At 44.3% G+C, this 17,938-nt stretch overlaps 1 protein-coding gene across 7 annotated transcripts in view; it reads right to left on the minus strand.

The window, feature by feature from the left end:
- The window catches only part of hipk3b (homeodomain interacting protein kinase 3b), a 122,614-nt gene extending 110,411 nt beyond the window's left edge, over positions 1-12,203 (minus strand). For all 7 annotated transcript variants that reach the window (XR_008134226.1, XR_008134225.1, XR_008134224.1 and 4 more), the window contains exon 1: positions 11,835-12,203. The gene's annotated coding sequence lies outside the window, so the exon portion shown is untranslated. The remainder of the gene's footprint in view (positions 1-11,834) is intronic.
- Between the last annotated feature and the right edge of the window lie 5,735 nt (positions 12,204-17,938).

The following is a 17,938-nucleotide window of genomic DNA, read 5'->3' on the forward strand; positions in this document are numbered from 1 at the left end:
GTATGTGTCGAACTGCTTTGCTTTATCTTGGCCAGGTCACAATTGTAAATGAGAACTTGTTCTCAACTTGCCTACCTGGTTAAATAAAGGTGTTCTCAACTAGCCTACCTGGTTAAATAAAGGTGTTCTCAACTTGCCTACCTGGTTAAATAAAGGTGTTTTCAACTTGCCTACCTGGTTAAATAAAGGTGTTTTCAACTTGCCTACCTGGTTAAATAAAGGTGTTTTCAACTTGCCTACCTGGTTAAATAAAGGTGTTTTCAACTTGCCTACCTGGTTAAATAAAGGTGTTTTCAACTTGCCTACCTGGTTAAATAAAGGTGTTTTCAACTTGCCTACCTGGTAAGTCGCTCTGGATAAGAGCGTCTGCTAAATGACTTAAATGTAAATGTGTTCTCAACTTGCCTACCTGGTTAAATAAAGGTGAAAAGAAATGACGACTGGAGGCTCTTTAATTTAGCAGAGCCTCCAGAGTGTCAGCTGCAGGGCCCAGGATATTACTACCTCCTGAAGCCCAATACGCCCCCGTCGTCATGTTACATCACTCAGAGCTGCTGGGGGTTTTCAGCAGCCTTCAGCTCAAAGTAATTGCACATGGTTGACCTTTGAACCAGGCGGTCATTAAATTGAGGGGTCGAAAAAAAATAAAAAAGAACACACCTGTCCTCAGACCAAATAACCCAGTGAGGGGAGAGAAAGAAACTGTTTTGCCCGAGATGTGAAAAGGAGCAGGGCGCGAGAACTATAACAGCCCATACTGGTGGAAAAACGATTAAAACTAATTGTGGAAAACACATCGCCATGTAAGTAGGCTTAGTTGGGATTGAGGCAGTAACAGGGTGCAAAGACACCCCGACTTTAAGAAAGCCTACCCTAAGGGATGTTCTCCACATGGGCTTTTTTGAGGTTTGATTCATTTGGGGATCTAGGCCTTTACAAAGCACAACTCTCTAGCTTGTCCCGCACACCAGTTATATTGCAAGCACAACCAAAATGTCAGTGGACCTGGTGGTTGGGGAAGAGAATGTGTAATACACAGTTCTGCCACACAGTAAAACTCAATTTGGTTCTCCAACTCTACAGGTCAAGCGGTGCCAGGCACCCCTGGCCCACCCCTGGCCCACCCCTGGCCCAACCCTGGCTCTAGCCCACCCCTGGCCCACCCCTGGCCCTAGCCCAACCCTGGCTCTAGCCCACCCCTGGCCCACCCCTGGCCCTAGCCCAACCCTGGCTCCTCAATGTATGTGCCTTGGAAGATACAAAAAAAATGGCCAAAAACTTCAGCAGCAAACAGAAGAGAAAACAGGAACGAGGCTGTAATTTCACTTAGAAAATAAATGAACCCCAAGACCAAACAAATTCCTCTAAAAGTTGGCTACATTTGGATCCATCTTATAAAGTGTTTCTTTATTTACGTTTTCTATATGTGGTAAGCAATAAAAAACAATATAAAAGAGGTGTTTCATTAGTAAAGGCCTTCGGGCTTTAGGCATCTTGTCAGGATCAAGGAGATAAGATACTGGGCCTGAAAGCAAAGAAACAGTGCAGGAGTCTCAGAGAATTCCTCTCATAAAAGACTAGAGGAACATTTCAGCTGAAAATGCTCTCTCAGGGGATAGTCCATCAACAACTGTCCAGCATCTCAACCCTGAGTGACTAGAGAACGACACCCAGATACCTTCCCAGAATATATCCCTGGCCTCCCCATGTAGGTTGAAGGGCAAATGTTATCATGACGTCTATCAGACTTTGGACATTGCTTTTGCTTATGTTCCTATAATCCAATTCAACATAATGCAAAAATGAGTTTCTCACCTCAGAACCATGTTTGGCTAGGACTCAAGTTCAGCACATAATCATAAAGCTTTGTAAAACCCAGTCAACCCATGGGGGGGGGTTCATTTTGGTGCTCCAATTCAAAAACAGATGAGGTGTAACGTCGTCAGCAACACATGCTCAGATAGACTATCCTGCCTGTAGACCATCCATCTGCTGTCCTCCCTGGCAAGACAGCAGAGACTCAGAGGCTGTCCGTCTCACCGCTGACGCAACATCAGATGCTTAGTGGCTGGCTGCCCAACACACGGACACAGGTGCAGTAACCCAACACTACTCAGCATCCTTAGTGTACCCTGAAATTGAACACCTGAAGAACGACTAATAGGTTACGGATTGTTACACAACCACTTGCAGCTTATTTAGGCCCATCGGTCACAGTTGGGTTGTTTAGGCCCATCGGTCACAGTTGGGTTGTTTAGGCCCATCGGTCACAGTTGGGTTGTTTAGGCCCATCGGTCACAGTTGGGTTGTTTAGGCCCATCGGTCACAGTTGGGTTGTTTAGGCCCATCGGTCACAGTTGGGTTGTTTAGGCCCATCGGTCACAGTTGGGTTGTTTAGGCCCATCGGTCACAGTTGGGTTGTTTAGGCCCATCGGTCACAGTTGGGTTATTTAGGCCCATCGGTCACAGTTGGGTTATTTAGGCCCATCGGTCACAGTTGGGTTATTTAGGCCCATCGGTCACAGTTGGGTTATTTAGGCCCATCGGTCACAGTTGGGTTATTTAGGCCCATCGGTCACAGTTGGGTTATTTAGGCCCATCGGTCACAGTTGGGTTATTTAGGCCCATCGGTCACAGTTGGGTTATTTAGGCCCATCGGTCACAGTTGGGTTATTTAGGCCCCGGTCAGTTGGGTTATTTAGGCCCATCGGTCACAGTTGGGTTATTTAGGCCCATCGGTCACAGTTGGGTTATTTAGGCCCATCGGTCACAGTTGGGTTATTTAGGCCCATCGGTCACAGTTGGGTTATTTAGGCCCATCGGTCACAGTTGGGTTATTTAGGCCCATCGGTCACAGTTGGGTTATTTAGGCCCATCGGTCACAGTTGGGTTATTTAGGCCCATCGGTCACAGTTGGGTTATTTAGGCCCATCGGTCACAGTTGGGTTATTTAGGCCCATCGGTCACAGTTGGGTTATTTAGGCCCATCGGTCACAGTTGGGTTATCTATCCTCTTTGAATTTAAATTAGAATTTAAGTATTGCATTTGAATTTAAAATAAATGTCTGAGTGGACTACTAGACTTTCAAACTCTGTCTCTCTTCAGTAATTAGGAGTGAACCACTAAGGATCTGGGCAACATGTGCCCTATGCCTCTTCAAAGACGATGGTCATATGGGCTTGTCTTGTGAGCGGAGGACTGCTAAAACAGACAGCCTTAAGGGCACAGATAAAGCGTCATGAGGTCCCGTGCTCCAGAACATAGAGGCCTTTATCCAATAGCATGGACAGTCACATTCAACAGTCACAGCAGAATGACGTGGCGTGTTTTGAGTGGTCACGTGGCACAAACACAGCAGTAAGTCCCTTCCAAAATGTACTACTACTGGCTGATAAACGCTAATGGATAAACAAAAGCTGAAGTGCAACAAACTGTGCACAGCGTGCCTCACTTAGAGACAAGGGAGACCAACAAACTGTGTACAGCGTGCCTCACTTAGAGACAAGGGAGACCAACAAACTGTGTACAGCGTGCCTCACTTGGAGACAAGGGAGACCAACAAACTGTGTACAGCGTGCCTCACTTAGAGACAAGGGAGACCAACAAACTGTGTACAGCGTGCCTCACTTAGAGACAAGGGAGACCAACAAACTGTGTACAGCGTGCCTCACTTAGAGACAAGGCAGACCAACAAACTGTGTACAGCATGCCTCACTTAGAGACAAGGGAGACCAACAAACTGTGTACAGCGTGCCTCACTTAGAGACAAGGGAGACCAACAAACTGTGTACAGCGTGCCTCACTTAGAGACAAGGGAGACCAACAAATTGAGTGCAGGGTAGGTCAATACAGGGCGGTGACACACTGGACCAGTAGAAATCTGCCTCAACGGGAGAGAACAGTCAAACACTCAACCTACAGCAGCTTATGTTGACACTGATGGGTGTGGAGCTTCTGTATGCATTAAGGACCATATGAACTCCACCTCACCAGCCACCTTAGACCCATTACAATTCACATATCACCTCCACAGCCACCTTAGAACCACTACAATTCACATATCACCTCCACCTCACCAGCCACCTTAGACCCATTACAATTCACATATCACCTCCACCTCACCAGCCACCTTAGACCCATTACAATTCACATTTTGCCTCAACATATCCATGGACGACACAATCTCTGTTGCACTGCACACTGCCCTATCCCACCTGGACAAGAGGAATACCTACGTAAGGATTCTGTTCATCGACTACAGCTCAGCCTTCAACACCATAACCCTCCAAGCTCATCACTAAGCTCAGAGCCCTGGGTCTGAACCTCTCCGTGTGCAACTGGGTCCTGGACTTCCTGACGGGCCAACTCCAAGTGGTGAAGGTAGGCAACAACACCTCCGCCAGGCTGATCCTCAACACGCTCAGCCTCCTGCTTTACTCATGACAGCGTGGTCACTCACATCCAACTCAATCATCAAGTTTGCTGACGACACAACAGTGGTAGACTTGATTACCAACAATGATGGAGAGCCTACAGGGAGGATGTGAGAACTCTGGCAGAGTGGTGCCAGGAAAATAAACCTCTACCTCAAAAGCTGATCATGAACTACAGGAGACAGTGGTGAGAACACGCCTCCATCCACGGAGAGGGTCAAAAGTTTAAAATTTCTCTGAGTGCACATCACGGACAACCTGAAATGGTCACTTCACACAGCACCTTTTCAACTTCAGGAGACGAAAGAAATTTGATTTAGCCCCTAAGAGCCTCACGAACTTCCACAGATGAACCATCGAGAACATCTTGTTAGGCTGTACGCATCATCACCAACGCATCACTGGGGCCACACGGTCTGCCCTCCAGGACATCTAAAGCAATCGGTATCACAGGAAGGCCAAGAAGATCATCAAGTACCTCAGCCACCCGAGCCACGGCCTATTCACCCCGCTAACATATAGAAGCCGTAGACAATACAGGTGCATGAAAGGTCGGGCCGAGAAACAACTTCTGGATCATTCTCACGAAACTGACATTTGACCCACATTTTCTTTATACAAAATGTCCTCTTTGATCACAGATTAGGATCTGTACTTATCTATTTCATAATTATTGTTTTTGGATCAGATGTCTTTTACCACAATTTATACAAAATTATCTTAACGCAAGAGTCCAAAAAAGTATAAACAAATCAATTTCTAATATGTTTTAACATTGCTCCCTTAAAAAAGGCCAGAGTTAAAACAAACACTGAAAATACAAATATTTAATTCATAATTTTTTTTATTTGACCTCACCAATTTGAGCTTTTTAGCCATTTCGGTAATGAGAAAGCCAAGTAGGGTAAAGGGGGTGTTTGAGAATAAAAACATCATTCTGGAGGAATATAAGCAAATTAATTAACTTCACTTCTAATAGTCCTCTAGATGATGCATCATGGGTGAATAAACATTTATTTAACAACTGATTGGAATTTTTACAGGAACATCAAAAAGTGTTTTGGAATGAGACATGTCCACTGTGTTTGTACGTAATAATTATTATAGTTTAATGCCACCTTTAATTAGTATACCATTTTTATGATTTACAGCAAAACATTGTTTATTTACATAAGTTAGAATTTTCTAAAATAAAATTGTAAAAAATTGACCAAAAATGTTATCCGTACGCACTTCAGTAATGATCATTTGGCGTGAAAATGTACAAAATTAATGCGAAAATGTAAAAATGTATTTAAAAGACACATTGTTAAAAACTAGGCATCTTAGTCCTGAAAATGATAGTTGATTTTTGCAGATGCATCATGGTTTTGTAACTCAATTGCCTACAGACATGTTTAAAACCGGTTTCATGAGAATCCCCATTCTATCTCCAGGCCATTAGACTGTTAAACAGTCACCACGAGCCAGCCTCCGCCCAGTACCCGATCCTAAACCTTAGCTGGCTAGAACAGTGACGACCACCTGTTACTCTAGCTTGCACATTAGAGACTGCTGCCCTATGTACATAGAGTCATTGAAAACTGGTCATTTTAATAAATGTTTACTTACTTTATATGTATATACTGTATTCTAGTAATGGATCATCCTATATAACTACTACTATACACACACCTTTTATTCATATACTGTCCACACACACACTCTTCGGAAAGTATTCAGACCCCTTCCCTTTTCCCACATTGTTACGTTACAGCCTTATTCTAAAATGTATTACATTTCATTTTCCCCCTCAATCTACACACGACACTCCATAATGACAAAGCGGAAAAAAAGTGCTAATTTACTAAAAATAAAAACAAATAACTTATTTACATAAGTATTCAGACCCTTTGCTATGAGATTTGAAATTGAGCTCAGGTGCATCCTGTTTCCATTGATCATCCTTGAGATGTTTCTACAACTTGGAGTCCATCTGTGGTAAATTTAATTGATTGGACATGATTTGGGAAGGCAAACACCTGTCTATATACGGACCCAGAGATGACAGTGCATGTCAAAGCAAAAACCAAACCATGAGGTCAACGGAATTATCCATAGAGCTCAGAGACAGTCGCAATCCTGTCTCGGAGATCTGGGGAAGGGTAACAAAACAAATGGGTACCTTCAATGCTGCATACAAGAACACAGTGGCCTCCATCATTCTTAAATGGAACAAGTTTGGAACCACCAAGACTCTTCTTAGAGCTGGCAACCCGGGGAGAAGGGCTTTGGTCAGGGAGGTCACAAGAACCCGATGGTCACTCTGACCAAGCTTGTAGCGTCATACCCAACGAGACTTGAGGCTGTAATCGCTGCCAAAGGCGCTTCAACGAAGTACTGATTAAAGGGTCTGAATACTTAAGTAAATGTGATATTTCAGTAATTTATTTATTGCAAAAAAATCTTTAAAAACTGTTCTTGTCTTGTCATTATGGAGCATTGTGTGTAGATCTGAAGGGGGAAAAAACATTTAATCCATTTTAGAATAAGGCTGAAACATAAGAAAATGTGGGAAAAGTCAAGGGGTCTGAATACACTATAACTATCTATCCATCCATAATATGTATAGGCCTATATATTATATTCCGGGCTCTGACATTTCTCATTCTGATATTTCTTCATGTTTCTGGATTGTGTGTGTATGGTTTATTTTATTGCTAGGTATTACTGCACTGTTGGAGCTAGAAACAAGCATTGGACTGCGATAACATCTGCAAATCTGCGTACGCGACCAATAAACGTTGATTTGAAGACAGGCTGCCCTGTGTCCACACCATGTGTCTACTTCCTTAAGCCACTGTTTGACTTCATACCAGAATGAGCTCAGGGTAAAAAAAACAACAGCCTTCATGCATTAATGCCCAAGGGGGGGTTAGAGGGGCGGGGTTGAACAAGCACACTCAACGCAAGATCACGAGTACCACAACTTAATCAAGTATGCTGCTTCAAATCAGGAGACCACGAGATGGTGAGCAAGGCATCATCCCCTTCTCACTCTCCTGATAGTTGTGCATCCACTCCTGAACTGCTTTCAGAGTAATAAAATAAAGAAACAAATTTGATTTGGACTTATTGGGGGGCACGCAGTAGGTGGTAGAGTAAGTATGTGTCAGCAGGGCTTATAGCAACGGCTAATGTTGCCAAACACACTAATCACCTTAAATGATTCATCTGGGTATTCATTAGCTCTTGTTGTTGCATGAAATAGCACATTGTGAGAACACTTCACTCAGAGACAAGAAGACTGTTCGGGCACCCTGTCCAAACTCTCAAGCTATCACTCTCCCCAGAAAAGGTTGGCTGGCTCAAACCATGCCAAGAGCATTCAGCCTCCACCCAATGCCTCTTACACTACCAACAGGCCTGGGTTTAGTTCCTTCATTAGTTTCTCTCTTAGCACAAATAAAGTGCTGGCAAGGAAGTCACAGAGCAGAGCCCCTTCAACCGAGATGTTTGTGTTTTTACAAGGGGAGTGGTGGTGAGTTTAAACGTCAGACTGAGACAAGAACAGATAAAGATGTCAGACTGGCAGGATCAATGTAAAGTAGGCAGAAGAATGCTAGGCCATGAAACAAGAATGGTCATTGAAGTGGTCATTTTTCAGAATGTGTGTCACAGGATCAAGAAACATCTATCATGATGTTTTTGGGGGAAGAGGGTTGGTTGTTTTGAAGGTGGCATAGAGCCGGGTACAGGAGTGGGTTGGTTGTTTTGAAGGTGGCATAGAGCCGGGTACAGGAGTGGGTTGGTTGTTTTGAAGGTGGCCTTTCACTCCCTCCTCTCTACATTTTCCTCCTCTGTCTCTGCTGCTAAAGCCACTTTCTACCATTCTAAATTCCAAGCATCTGCCTCTAACCCTAGGAAGCTCTTTGCCACCTTCTCCTCCCTCCTGAATCCTCCCCCCCCCCCCCTCCCTCCTCCCTCTCTGCAGATGACTTCGTCAACCATTTTGAAAAGAAGGTCGATGACATCCGATCCTCGTTTGCTAAGTCAAACGACACCGCTGGTTCTGCTCACACTGCCCTACCCTATGCTCTGACCTCTTTCTCCCCTCTCTCTCCAGATGAAATCTCGCGTCTTGTGACGGCCGGCCGCCCAACAACCTGCCCGCTTGACCCTATCCCCTCCTCTCTTCTCCAGACCATTTCCGGAGACCTTCTCCCTTACCTCACCTCGCTCATCAACTCATCCCTGACCACTGGCTACGTCCCTCCCGTCTTCAAGAGAGCGAGAGTTGCACCCCTTCTGAAAAAACCTACACTCGATCCCTCCGATGTCAACAACTACAGACCAGTATCCCTTCTCTCTTTTCTCTCCAAAACTCTTGAGCGTGCCGTCCTTGGCCAGCTCTACCGCTATCTCTCTCAGAATGACCTTCTTGATCCAAATCAGTCAGGTTTCAAGACTAGTCATTCAACTGAGACTGCTCTTCTCTGTATCACGGAGGCGCTCCGCACTGCTAAAGCTAACTCTCTCTCCTCTGCTCTCATCCTTCTAGACCTATCGGCTGCCTTCGATACTGTGAACCATCAGATCCTCCTCTCCACCCTCTCCGAGTTGGGCATCTCCGGCGCGGCCCACGCTTGGATTGCGTCCTACCTGACAGGTCGCTCCTACCAGGTGGCGTGGCGAGAATCTGTCTCCTCACCATGCGCTCTCACCACTGGTGTCCCCAGGGCTCTGTTCTAGGCCCTCTCTTATTCTCGCTATACACCAAGTCACTTGGCTCTGTCATAACCTCACATGGTCTCTCCTATCATTGCTATGCAGACGACACACAATTAATCTTCTCCTTTCCCCCTTCTGATGACCAGGTGGCGAATCGCATCTCTGCATGTCTGGCAGACATATCAGTGTGGATGACGGATCACCACCTCAAGCTGAATCTCAGCAAGACGGAGCTCCTCTTCCTCCCGGGGAAGGACTGCCCGTTCCATGATCTCGCCATCACGGTTGACAACTCCATTGTGTCCTCCTCCCAGAGCGCTAAGAACCTTGGCGTGATCCTGGACAACACCCTGACGTTCTCAACTAACATCAAGGCGGTGTCCCGTTCCTGTAGGTTCATGCTCTACAACATCCGCAGAGTACGACCCTGCCTCACACAGGAAGCGGCGCAGGTCCTAATCCAGGCACTTGTCATCTCCCGTCTTGATTACTGCAACTCGCTGTTGGCTGGGCTCCCTGCCTGTGCCATTAAACCCCTACAACTCATCCAGAACGCCGCAGCCCGTCTGGTGTTCAACCTTCCCAAGTTCTCTCACGTCACCCCGCTCCTCCGCTCTCTCCACTGGCTTCCAGTTGAAGCTCGCATCCGCTACAAGACCATGGTGCTCGCCACGGAGCTGTGAGGGGAACGGCACCTCAGTACCTCCAGGCTCTGATCAGGCCCTACACCCAAACAAGGGCACTGCGTTCATCCACCTCTGGCCTGCTCGCCTCCCTACCACTGAGGAAGTACAGTTCCCGCTCAGCCCAGTCAAAACTGTTCGCTGCTCTGGCCCCCAATGGTGGAACAAACTCCCTCACGACGCCAGGACAGCGGAGTCAATCACCACCTTCCGGAGACACCTGAAACCCCACCTCTTCAAGGAATACCTAGGATAGGGTAAGTAAGGGTAAGTAATCCTTCTCACCCCCCCTTCTCCCCCAACAAGATTTAGATGCAAGTGGCTGTTCCACTGGTTGTCATAAGGTGTATGCACCAATTTGTAAGTCGCTCTGGATAAGAGCGTCTGCTAAATGACTTAAATGTAAATGTAATGTAAATGTGGCATAGAGCCGGGTACAGGAGAGGGTTGGTTGTTTTGAAGGTGGCATAGAGCCGGGTACAGGAGAGGGTTGGTTGTTTTGAAGGTGGCATAGAGCCGGGTACAGGAGTGGGTTGGTTGTTTTGAAGGTGGCATAGAGCCGGGTACAGGAGAGGGTTGGTTGTTTTGAAGGTGGCATAGAGCCGGGTACAGGAGAGGGTTGGTTGTTTTGAAGGTGGCATAGAGCCGTGTACAGGAGTGGGTTGGTTGTTTTGAAGGTGGCATAGAGCCGGGTACAGGAGTGGGTTGGTTGTTTTGAAGGTGGCATAGAGCCGGGTACAGGAGTGGGTTGGTTGTTTTGAAGGTGGCATAGAGCCGGGTACAGGAGAGGGTTGGTTGTTTTGAAGGTGGCATAGAGCCGGGTACAGGAGAGGGTTGGTTGTTTTGAAGGTGGCATTGAGCCGGGTACAGGAGAGGGTTGGTTGTTTTGAAGGTGGCATAGAGCCGGGTACAGGAGTGGGTTGGTTGTTTTGAAGGTGGCATAGAGCCGGGTACAGGAGAGGGAGGGTTGGTTGTTTTGAAGGTGGCATAGAGCCGGGTACAGGAGAGGGTTGGTTGTTTTGAAGGTGGCATTGAGCCGGGTACAGGAGAGGGTTGGTTGTTTTGAAGGTGGCATAGAGCCGGGTACAGGAGTGGGTTGGTTGTTTTGAAGGTGGCATAGAGCCGGGTACAGGAGTGGGTTGGTTGTTTTGAAGGTGGCATAGAGCCGGGTACAGGAGTGGGTTGGTTGTTTTGAAGGTGGCATAGAGCCGGGTACAGGAGAGGGTTGGAGGAGGGGGAACAAACTGAGTGAGGAAATAACTGCAATTTACCATGTATGCTAATCCCACACACATCTATTTCAACCTCGGATTTTCCCAGTGACAGTGAATATAAATTGGTCCCTGATCTGCTCTGTTCTTAAATGGCAGACGTGACGATACCCTGTTGACTACTTCTGCATGAGATAATTCCGTGCTTGGAAACAGCAAAAGGCTGGTGACGTTAATGAGGGGGTTGCTGTGGGTGAAACTAGATAGCTGACTGTCTGAAACCAACTGGCTGTATTAGAAAAACACCTTGAAGATGCATTGTTAGCCTAATCTCACACAGAGAGACAGCCCTGTTTAAATAACACCTGATGTGATTTAACTAGCTAGCTACTACGGTATTCAAATGACATGTAAACGTTACAGGTATTACCAAATGGTGAACTTGTCAATATTCTGACAAGTATTGGAGCTATCGGCTAATTTTACATTGATGAACATGTCAACACTTACTTGCTAGCCAACAGTTAACTAGTACCGTTGGATCGGCTTCCTGTCGACAAACTTCTAAATAGCTTCCGTAGCTAACAAAAAAAGCACTAACTATAACAGACAAATCAAATTCCCAGCGTACACCAGAAATACAACCTACTATAGCTTCCTAGCTGGCTTGCCTTCATGTGTTTATATCGCTAACGGTAGATACAACTAATAATTGTAATGATAAAAATGTGCCAAATCCTTTTCTACATGTTTATCCTTCCAAATAACATCAAAGAAAATAGAACTGACTGCTTACCTTCTTATAGAGTACCAATACGTAGAATCCAGGGCTTCTCTGAACATGTTGTGGACTTAGCTATATACCCATACCATGCAGAGTTTGCCTGCACTGCTGCCATCTTGTCCTGGACAACAGGAGGGGAGACCTCGCTCTCGACAACACCCCCATCTCCCACATTTTAAACTTCAAATAACTTGAGCATATAAAGGTTCAATGACACCAATTTAGCCCAGGATGTAACTATGCAGTTCAAGTTATTCTCTTGCCTCTTTGGGCGAGAAAGCCCATCTCTGAAAGGGCGTACGTTAGCCCTATTTCCCGAAAGATCTTCCCGTTCTGTCTGTCTCCAACACGTCCCTCTGCTCTGTCTACCCTGTGTGAAAATGTTTCTGAGTTGATGCCATTGAGCTAGACGAGACGAATCGATAGTCGAGCTGCGCGCGCCCAATGAAAAGCGCGTTCACAATGTGGCAGCTGTCAACATGTATATAATGGGCAACAGGTCCACTCATGCGTAGGATTTAGAGATGCAGTGGTCAAGACAAAAATATTCTCTTCCCAAAATAACATTATATTCTTATTCTCATAAACTGTTTTATCATTCAAATGAATGGCAGACGAAATTGCAATGTCGGTGCCTGTTTAAAGTCATATGCTTCAAGACAAGTAATACAGAAACGTCATTAAATTCAAAATTGTCCATACTGATATGCGTTCAAGGATTATACATACAGAAGAAAAATATTTCCGAAGCTTGTCTAAAGGTGTTTCATAATATTTATCATCTATTTCTATTCCAATGGGACTATTCGTCACTTGTTCTCCAAATCCATTCTCATGTTTGTTCAGTACAGTTGTGAATGTTTGGCTGATTTCTTTCTAGGTTTACAACTGTGACATGTTATAGAGATGTTCATACTTTTTTGTATTTCGAAATTCCAGCAAAATGTTGACACTTGTTTTTTTAAATAAAACTTCACCAGTAAAGCAATAACTCAAGAGGAAAGTGTTGTGTAAAATAATGTGTGTTGTCTTCTTCGGGTCATACTGTACAATAATCCACAAATCTGTTGATGGTCACCAACTGTATCTTCCTCCAAGGTATTCATTGGAGGAGGGATCATTGATATGCAAGTTACCAAGGAAACTGCCTTCTTTCTCAAAAGGTCCTTCTATAGAACATGTTGTGGATGGTTCCTGATTTGGAATTCAGTGTACATAATGGAAACTGCTAAAATGAGTAACATTGACAACTATCAATGGCTGCCATTACCACAGTGATCAACTTCGCAGCACGTGAGGCACTGCAGGGAAAGAACGGTTTCAGGGGTTGGAAATACTCTGAAATGGTATTCTCTCCTAAAGAAACATGTGGGCTTGCAATTGGGCTTGTTTTGGACATGGTCTCAGGGAACAAAACAAAATAAATCTTGAAGCCCACTCTTTCTGCATGATATCATTAATATCAACTCAACGTATCTCCTCATACACCACTGCAGATACACCAATGAAAGGCAAAGACATAAATGTACAAACATCTGACATGCTGCCTTCCAATAACACAACAGTATAGGAACATGGACAATATGATTGCCATAGCAACTGTTCATGTTTGTCTCAGACATCTTGCTCTGTCCAGCTGTCAGGAACTGCATGAAGCATAACAAGCCATTCACAAATCAACTGTCGAAGATTCTGCAGATTCCCTACACCAAACTAAAGTGAGGCAACATGAAATAACAATTCCCTTTAACCAATGTCTATTTTCATCATGCATTCCAGCTGACATAACAGTTGCACTGCTTGATATTGGACAAAGGAAGTGTTTTATGGACTTAGTGTTGAATGGGTTAACCGACTTTAAAAAGTTTGCCTTCTCCTGGTGGCAAAGATTAGTCTCCTGTCAGCTGGTCAAATGGCTTCATAGTTGTCCAGCCTGTTTTCACATATATTTGGAAAATGACAGAACCATCTGCTTGCCTCATCTGGTCTGACACTTGAAATAAAATCTCGGAGTATAGCCTGGCTAAGTCTGATTTGGTTGAGTTTTTGACCGATCATCCATGTGCTGGGCACTGCCAGCTAAAGGAGGTTGTCCTGTAGGGGAAATGTATCATCAACAACACCTAGTCTCATTCATTTCTAAACAGCAATGACCAGGCTATAGGGGGCCTTCAAGTCTTGTCCTCACTCAAAGGACACAATGTAATGCTGCTTAACTCTACTAAACACTTTATAGGCCTAGATCAACATAACTAACTAATTCATGATGTGCAAGATTACCATGTCACCTGACACTTCATCCCATATCAAATGACGATAGGAGAACAGTAGGATCCAGCATTGTGTCCCTCTTGGATTGGAGCTGAAAGCCCCTGAATCATAGTGTGGCGATCCACTGTCTTGAGGTAAGGAGATTGAACTTAATAAGACTGAATATATACAACCCATCTGTCTAATTAGACTTACAGCTCATCCTTAATAACTGTGTCTCTGCTGTTTGCGTTAATGATTAGCATGTCATAGACAAGAAGAGATCTATAAAAATAGATTCAGTGGTGTACCCAAGACTAAGTAAATACATTCACCACGGAGCCTAAACTTAGACAAAGCACAATCCTCGTGTAACGGATGTGAAACGCTAGCTTAGTTAGCGGTGGTGCGCACAAAATAGTGTTTCATTCGGTGACGTCACTTGCTCTGAGACCTTGAAGTAGTAGTTCCCCTTGCTCTGCAAGAGCCGCGGCTTTTGTGGAGCGATGAGTAACGATGCTTCGTGGGTGACTGTTGTTGATGTGTGCAGAGGGTCCCTGGTTTGTGCCCGGGTATGGGCGAGGGGACGGTCTTAAGTTATACTGTTACACTAGCCCTAAAAGTGTATTCTACAGTTTCTTCAGAAATTCAGAACATTCATGTCAACCACGCAGTCATAATGCAGAGTTCCACAAAGACCACCCAAAGCAGTTATTAGAAATGTTCTGAAGACAAAGTGGAATCTTGCAGATATTTTTTTCTTCTTCCTGAGAGCGACAAGCAAATACACAGCGGATCCACAAACAGCCTGGAGGCACCAGCCTGACAAAGAGAGTCCTCACTGTCTGAGGTGGCCAACTGGGGTTCAACTGCAACCTAATCCAACAAGAGGCAACTGTCATTCCCAGCCCCTATCTCTGGCAGTGACAGCTCCTGTCCCTGCCTCCAGCCCCACCGTTGGGGACAAACCAAACTCTAGGCCTGGCTTGGCTCAGCCAGTGGCCTCAGCTGGTAAAGGCAACAGGTGTGAGGAGGGTTGTAGGGTTCCCCTCTCGCTGCCCTGTATAGCCCATGCATCCAGCTGTTCAGCGGCTTTAGCTCCCCAGTCTTTGCAGGGAATTTGGACATATTTTTTCACTGTAGCACCACACTAACAAACCTAGGGGCCGAAAAATAGCACCCAATTAAATTCCTTATATAGCCTACATAAATGTATTATATAGCCTACATTCCTTTCTGAATTGGAAATTAATTCAATAAGTAATCATCTAGTTTTTCAAAGGTATCTGTAATCTGGATACAATATGTTTGCTGGTAACAAAACTGATTAATTACAGTTTTCTGTAATAGGTTTAAATGTAACTGATTATGTAAACAGTCACTCCCCAACCTTGCCAAGATAAAATATCAAAGGCAAATAAATGTTCATTTTAAAGAAAATGTCAATCTGCAGAGACCTGGATTGAGTGGGAAGTCTGTACCATAATGGTCTGACCAGCTGTTTGGTGTAGGTCTATGTTGTGTATAGGCCTAAAAAAAGGATCTCCTTCACATACACTATCTTGCAGTTGACATGGCCGTTAAACGTGAAGTATGAGTCAGTCGTCTCACACCCTGTAGTCACCCTATGGACCTGCTCTCGTTAATCATTCCTAAAGTGAGCATTGCAATGCCTGCAGTGAGTGCAAATTACAGCAGATAATGTTTTTTTATTACTATTATAGCAGAACGTGTACGGATGATGAGCTCTGTGCTCGGTTGATATGGTCTGTTTATTTAGTCATAGTGTTGATGTGCATTCTGTCCCCCTCTGCTGTCTTAAAAATATATTACATTAAAAAAACGAGCTGACGCACACCCAGAATAATAGTTTGTGTGATGCTGACTAACGGCGAATAAACTATAAACTATCAAAATAAAGAAAGTCACACATTCCATGTATAATATCCCAGTAATTTAATGGGTATTTCAGGCACAGTGATGCCGACACGTTGGTAAATACCCATTAAATTGCTGGGAGATTATACATGGAGTGTGCGACTTTCTTTGTCTTGATAGTTTATAGATTATTCGCCGTTTGTCAGCATCTCCACACAAACTATTATTCTGGGTGTGCGTCAGCTCATGTTTTTTAAAATATTGTAATGAAACAGCAGGGAGCAGGTCTCGAACCCACGACCTTCGAGCCCTAGGTCCCGAACCCACGACCTTCGAGCCCTAGGTCCCGAACCCACGACCTTCGAGCCCTAGGTCCCGAACCCACGACCTTCGAGCCCTAGGTCCGGCGCGCACTATCGACTGTGCCGCAAAAGAATGCTCATGCGGCAGAATCGATTTCCGCGCTTATAAACCCAGGGTCGTAACACTACTCCCTCCTTTCAAAGAGCGCGTCCTCGCGTCTTACAGGAACGCGCTCACGTCTTACAGGAACGCGCTCACGTCTTACAGGAACGCGCTCACCGGCCAAGCACACGCACTGTCGTGGATGCAAGGTCCGATCACGTCTGACACCAGTGTAATGAAACAGCGGGGAGCATGTCTCGAATCCTCGACCTTCGAGCCCGAGGTCCGGCGCGCATGCTCATGCGGCAGTCCGCAGAGTCGATTTCCGCGCTTATAAACCCAGGGTCGTTACAATATTATAAATATATTACAACAACTAGCTATGCAGACCATTTTCGGACCCAGACGTCATAGCCACGGCGTTTATAAAGCGAGAGGCGCATCGCGAGACTTCCAGAACACTTGCAAAACAGACCAAACAGACCAGGATGGAGTTTGGTCTTTTACTCAGTTATAAGGAATTCTTATCACTTTACAAGGTCCCTGTAACACCTAAAGATTTTGCAATTGTTTTAGATGCCATTCCCTCAGGTGTTGCTCTGTTATTCAGAAACGTGTCAAGACCTGACCCTCAGAGCCTACCTTCTATTGACCCTGTTGTCTCATCAGTAGGAAAGATTTGTTTCTCTTTTGGTCCATTCAACAATAGATCGATACGAACCTTGTTTCAACAGGATGTTGTATACTTTATGTAATGCCTTACTGGAATGGATTTATTGACCATATATGTTGGAAAAAAGTTTGGATGTTGCCACACACGTACTACTTGTTAACAAAATGAAGGAAGTTTACTTTAAAATTATTCATAAATATTATCCTGCCAACCACTATATGAAGAAGTTTAAGGAAAACATCAACTCAAATTGCTCCTTTGTAATGACCACCCGGAAACAGTGTTACATCTTTTTTTGTCATTTTATTAATGTAAGAAAACTGTGGCAAGACATCAGTAGATTTATAATTGAACACATTTATGAAGATTTTACACTATTGTGGAGAGATGTACTGCTTGGATTCTTTACATATGATATAAATAAGCTGAAACATTTTTATGTAATTAATTTCATTATTCTTTTGGCCAAATTTCATATACATAAATGTAAATTTACAAACAAACAAAAACATTTTCTTCCCCACAAAAATATATTGAACTGTATTTTAAGACAATTAAATACTAGATGTATTAGTGTACGTATGTCCCTAAGGTCCTTGTGTAATTGTAATGTGATATTGTACCCCCTAGCTCGATTGTCCATTGTATATAATCTATATATACTTGTGTTCCCTCATATACTTTTTGTATTGATTTGTTGTTAATAAAAAATATATAATAAATACATAAAAAGAGGCGCATCGCGAGACTTCCGGGAACGCTTGCAAAACGAACCAAACAGACCAGAATTGAGTTTGGGGTTTGAGAAGTCAATGAGAAAAAATGATTCCTTAGTTGTTCATTTTCTCCAAATCTAAAGGTACAATCAATAATCGAACCAATGTTTTAAGTGGTTGAATATGTTATTACT

Source organism: Oncorhynchus keta, unplaced genomic scaffold, assembly GCF_023373465.1.
Source record: "Oncorhynchus keta strain PuntledgeMale-10-30-2019 unplaced genomic scaffold, Oket_V2 Un_scaffold_6322_pilon_pilon, whole genome shotgun sequence".
Lineage (NCBI taxonomy): Eukaryota > Metazoa > Chordata > Actinopteri > Salmoniformes > Salmonidae > Oncorhynchus > Oncorhynchus keta.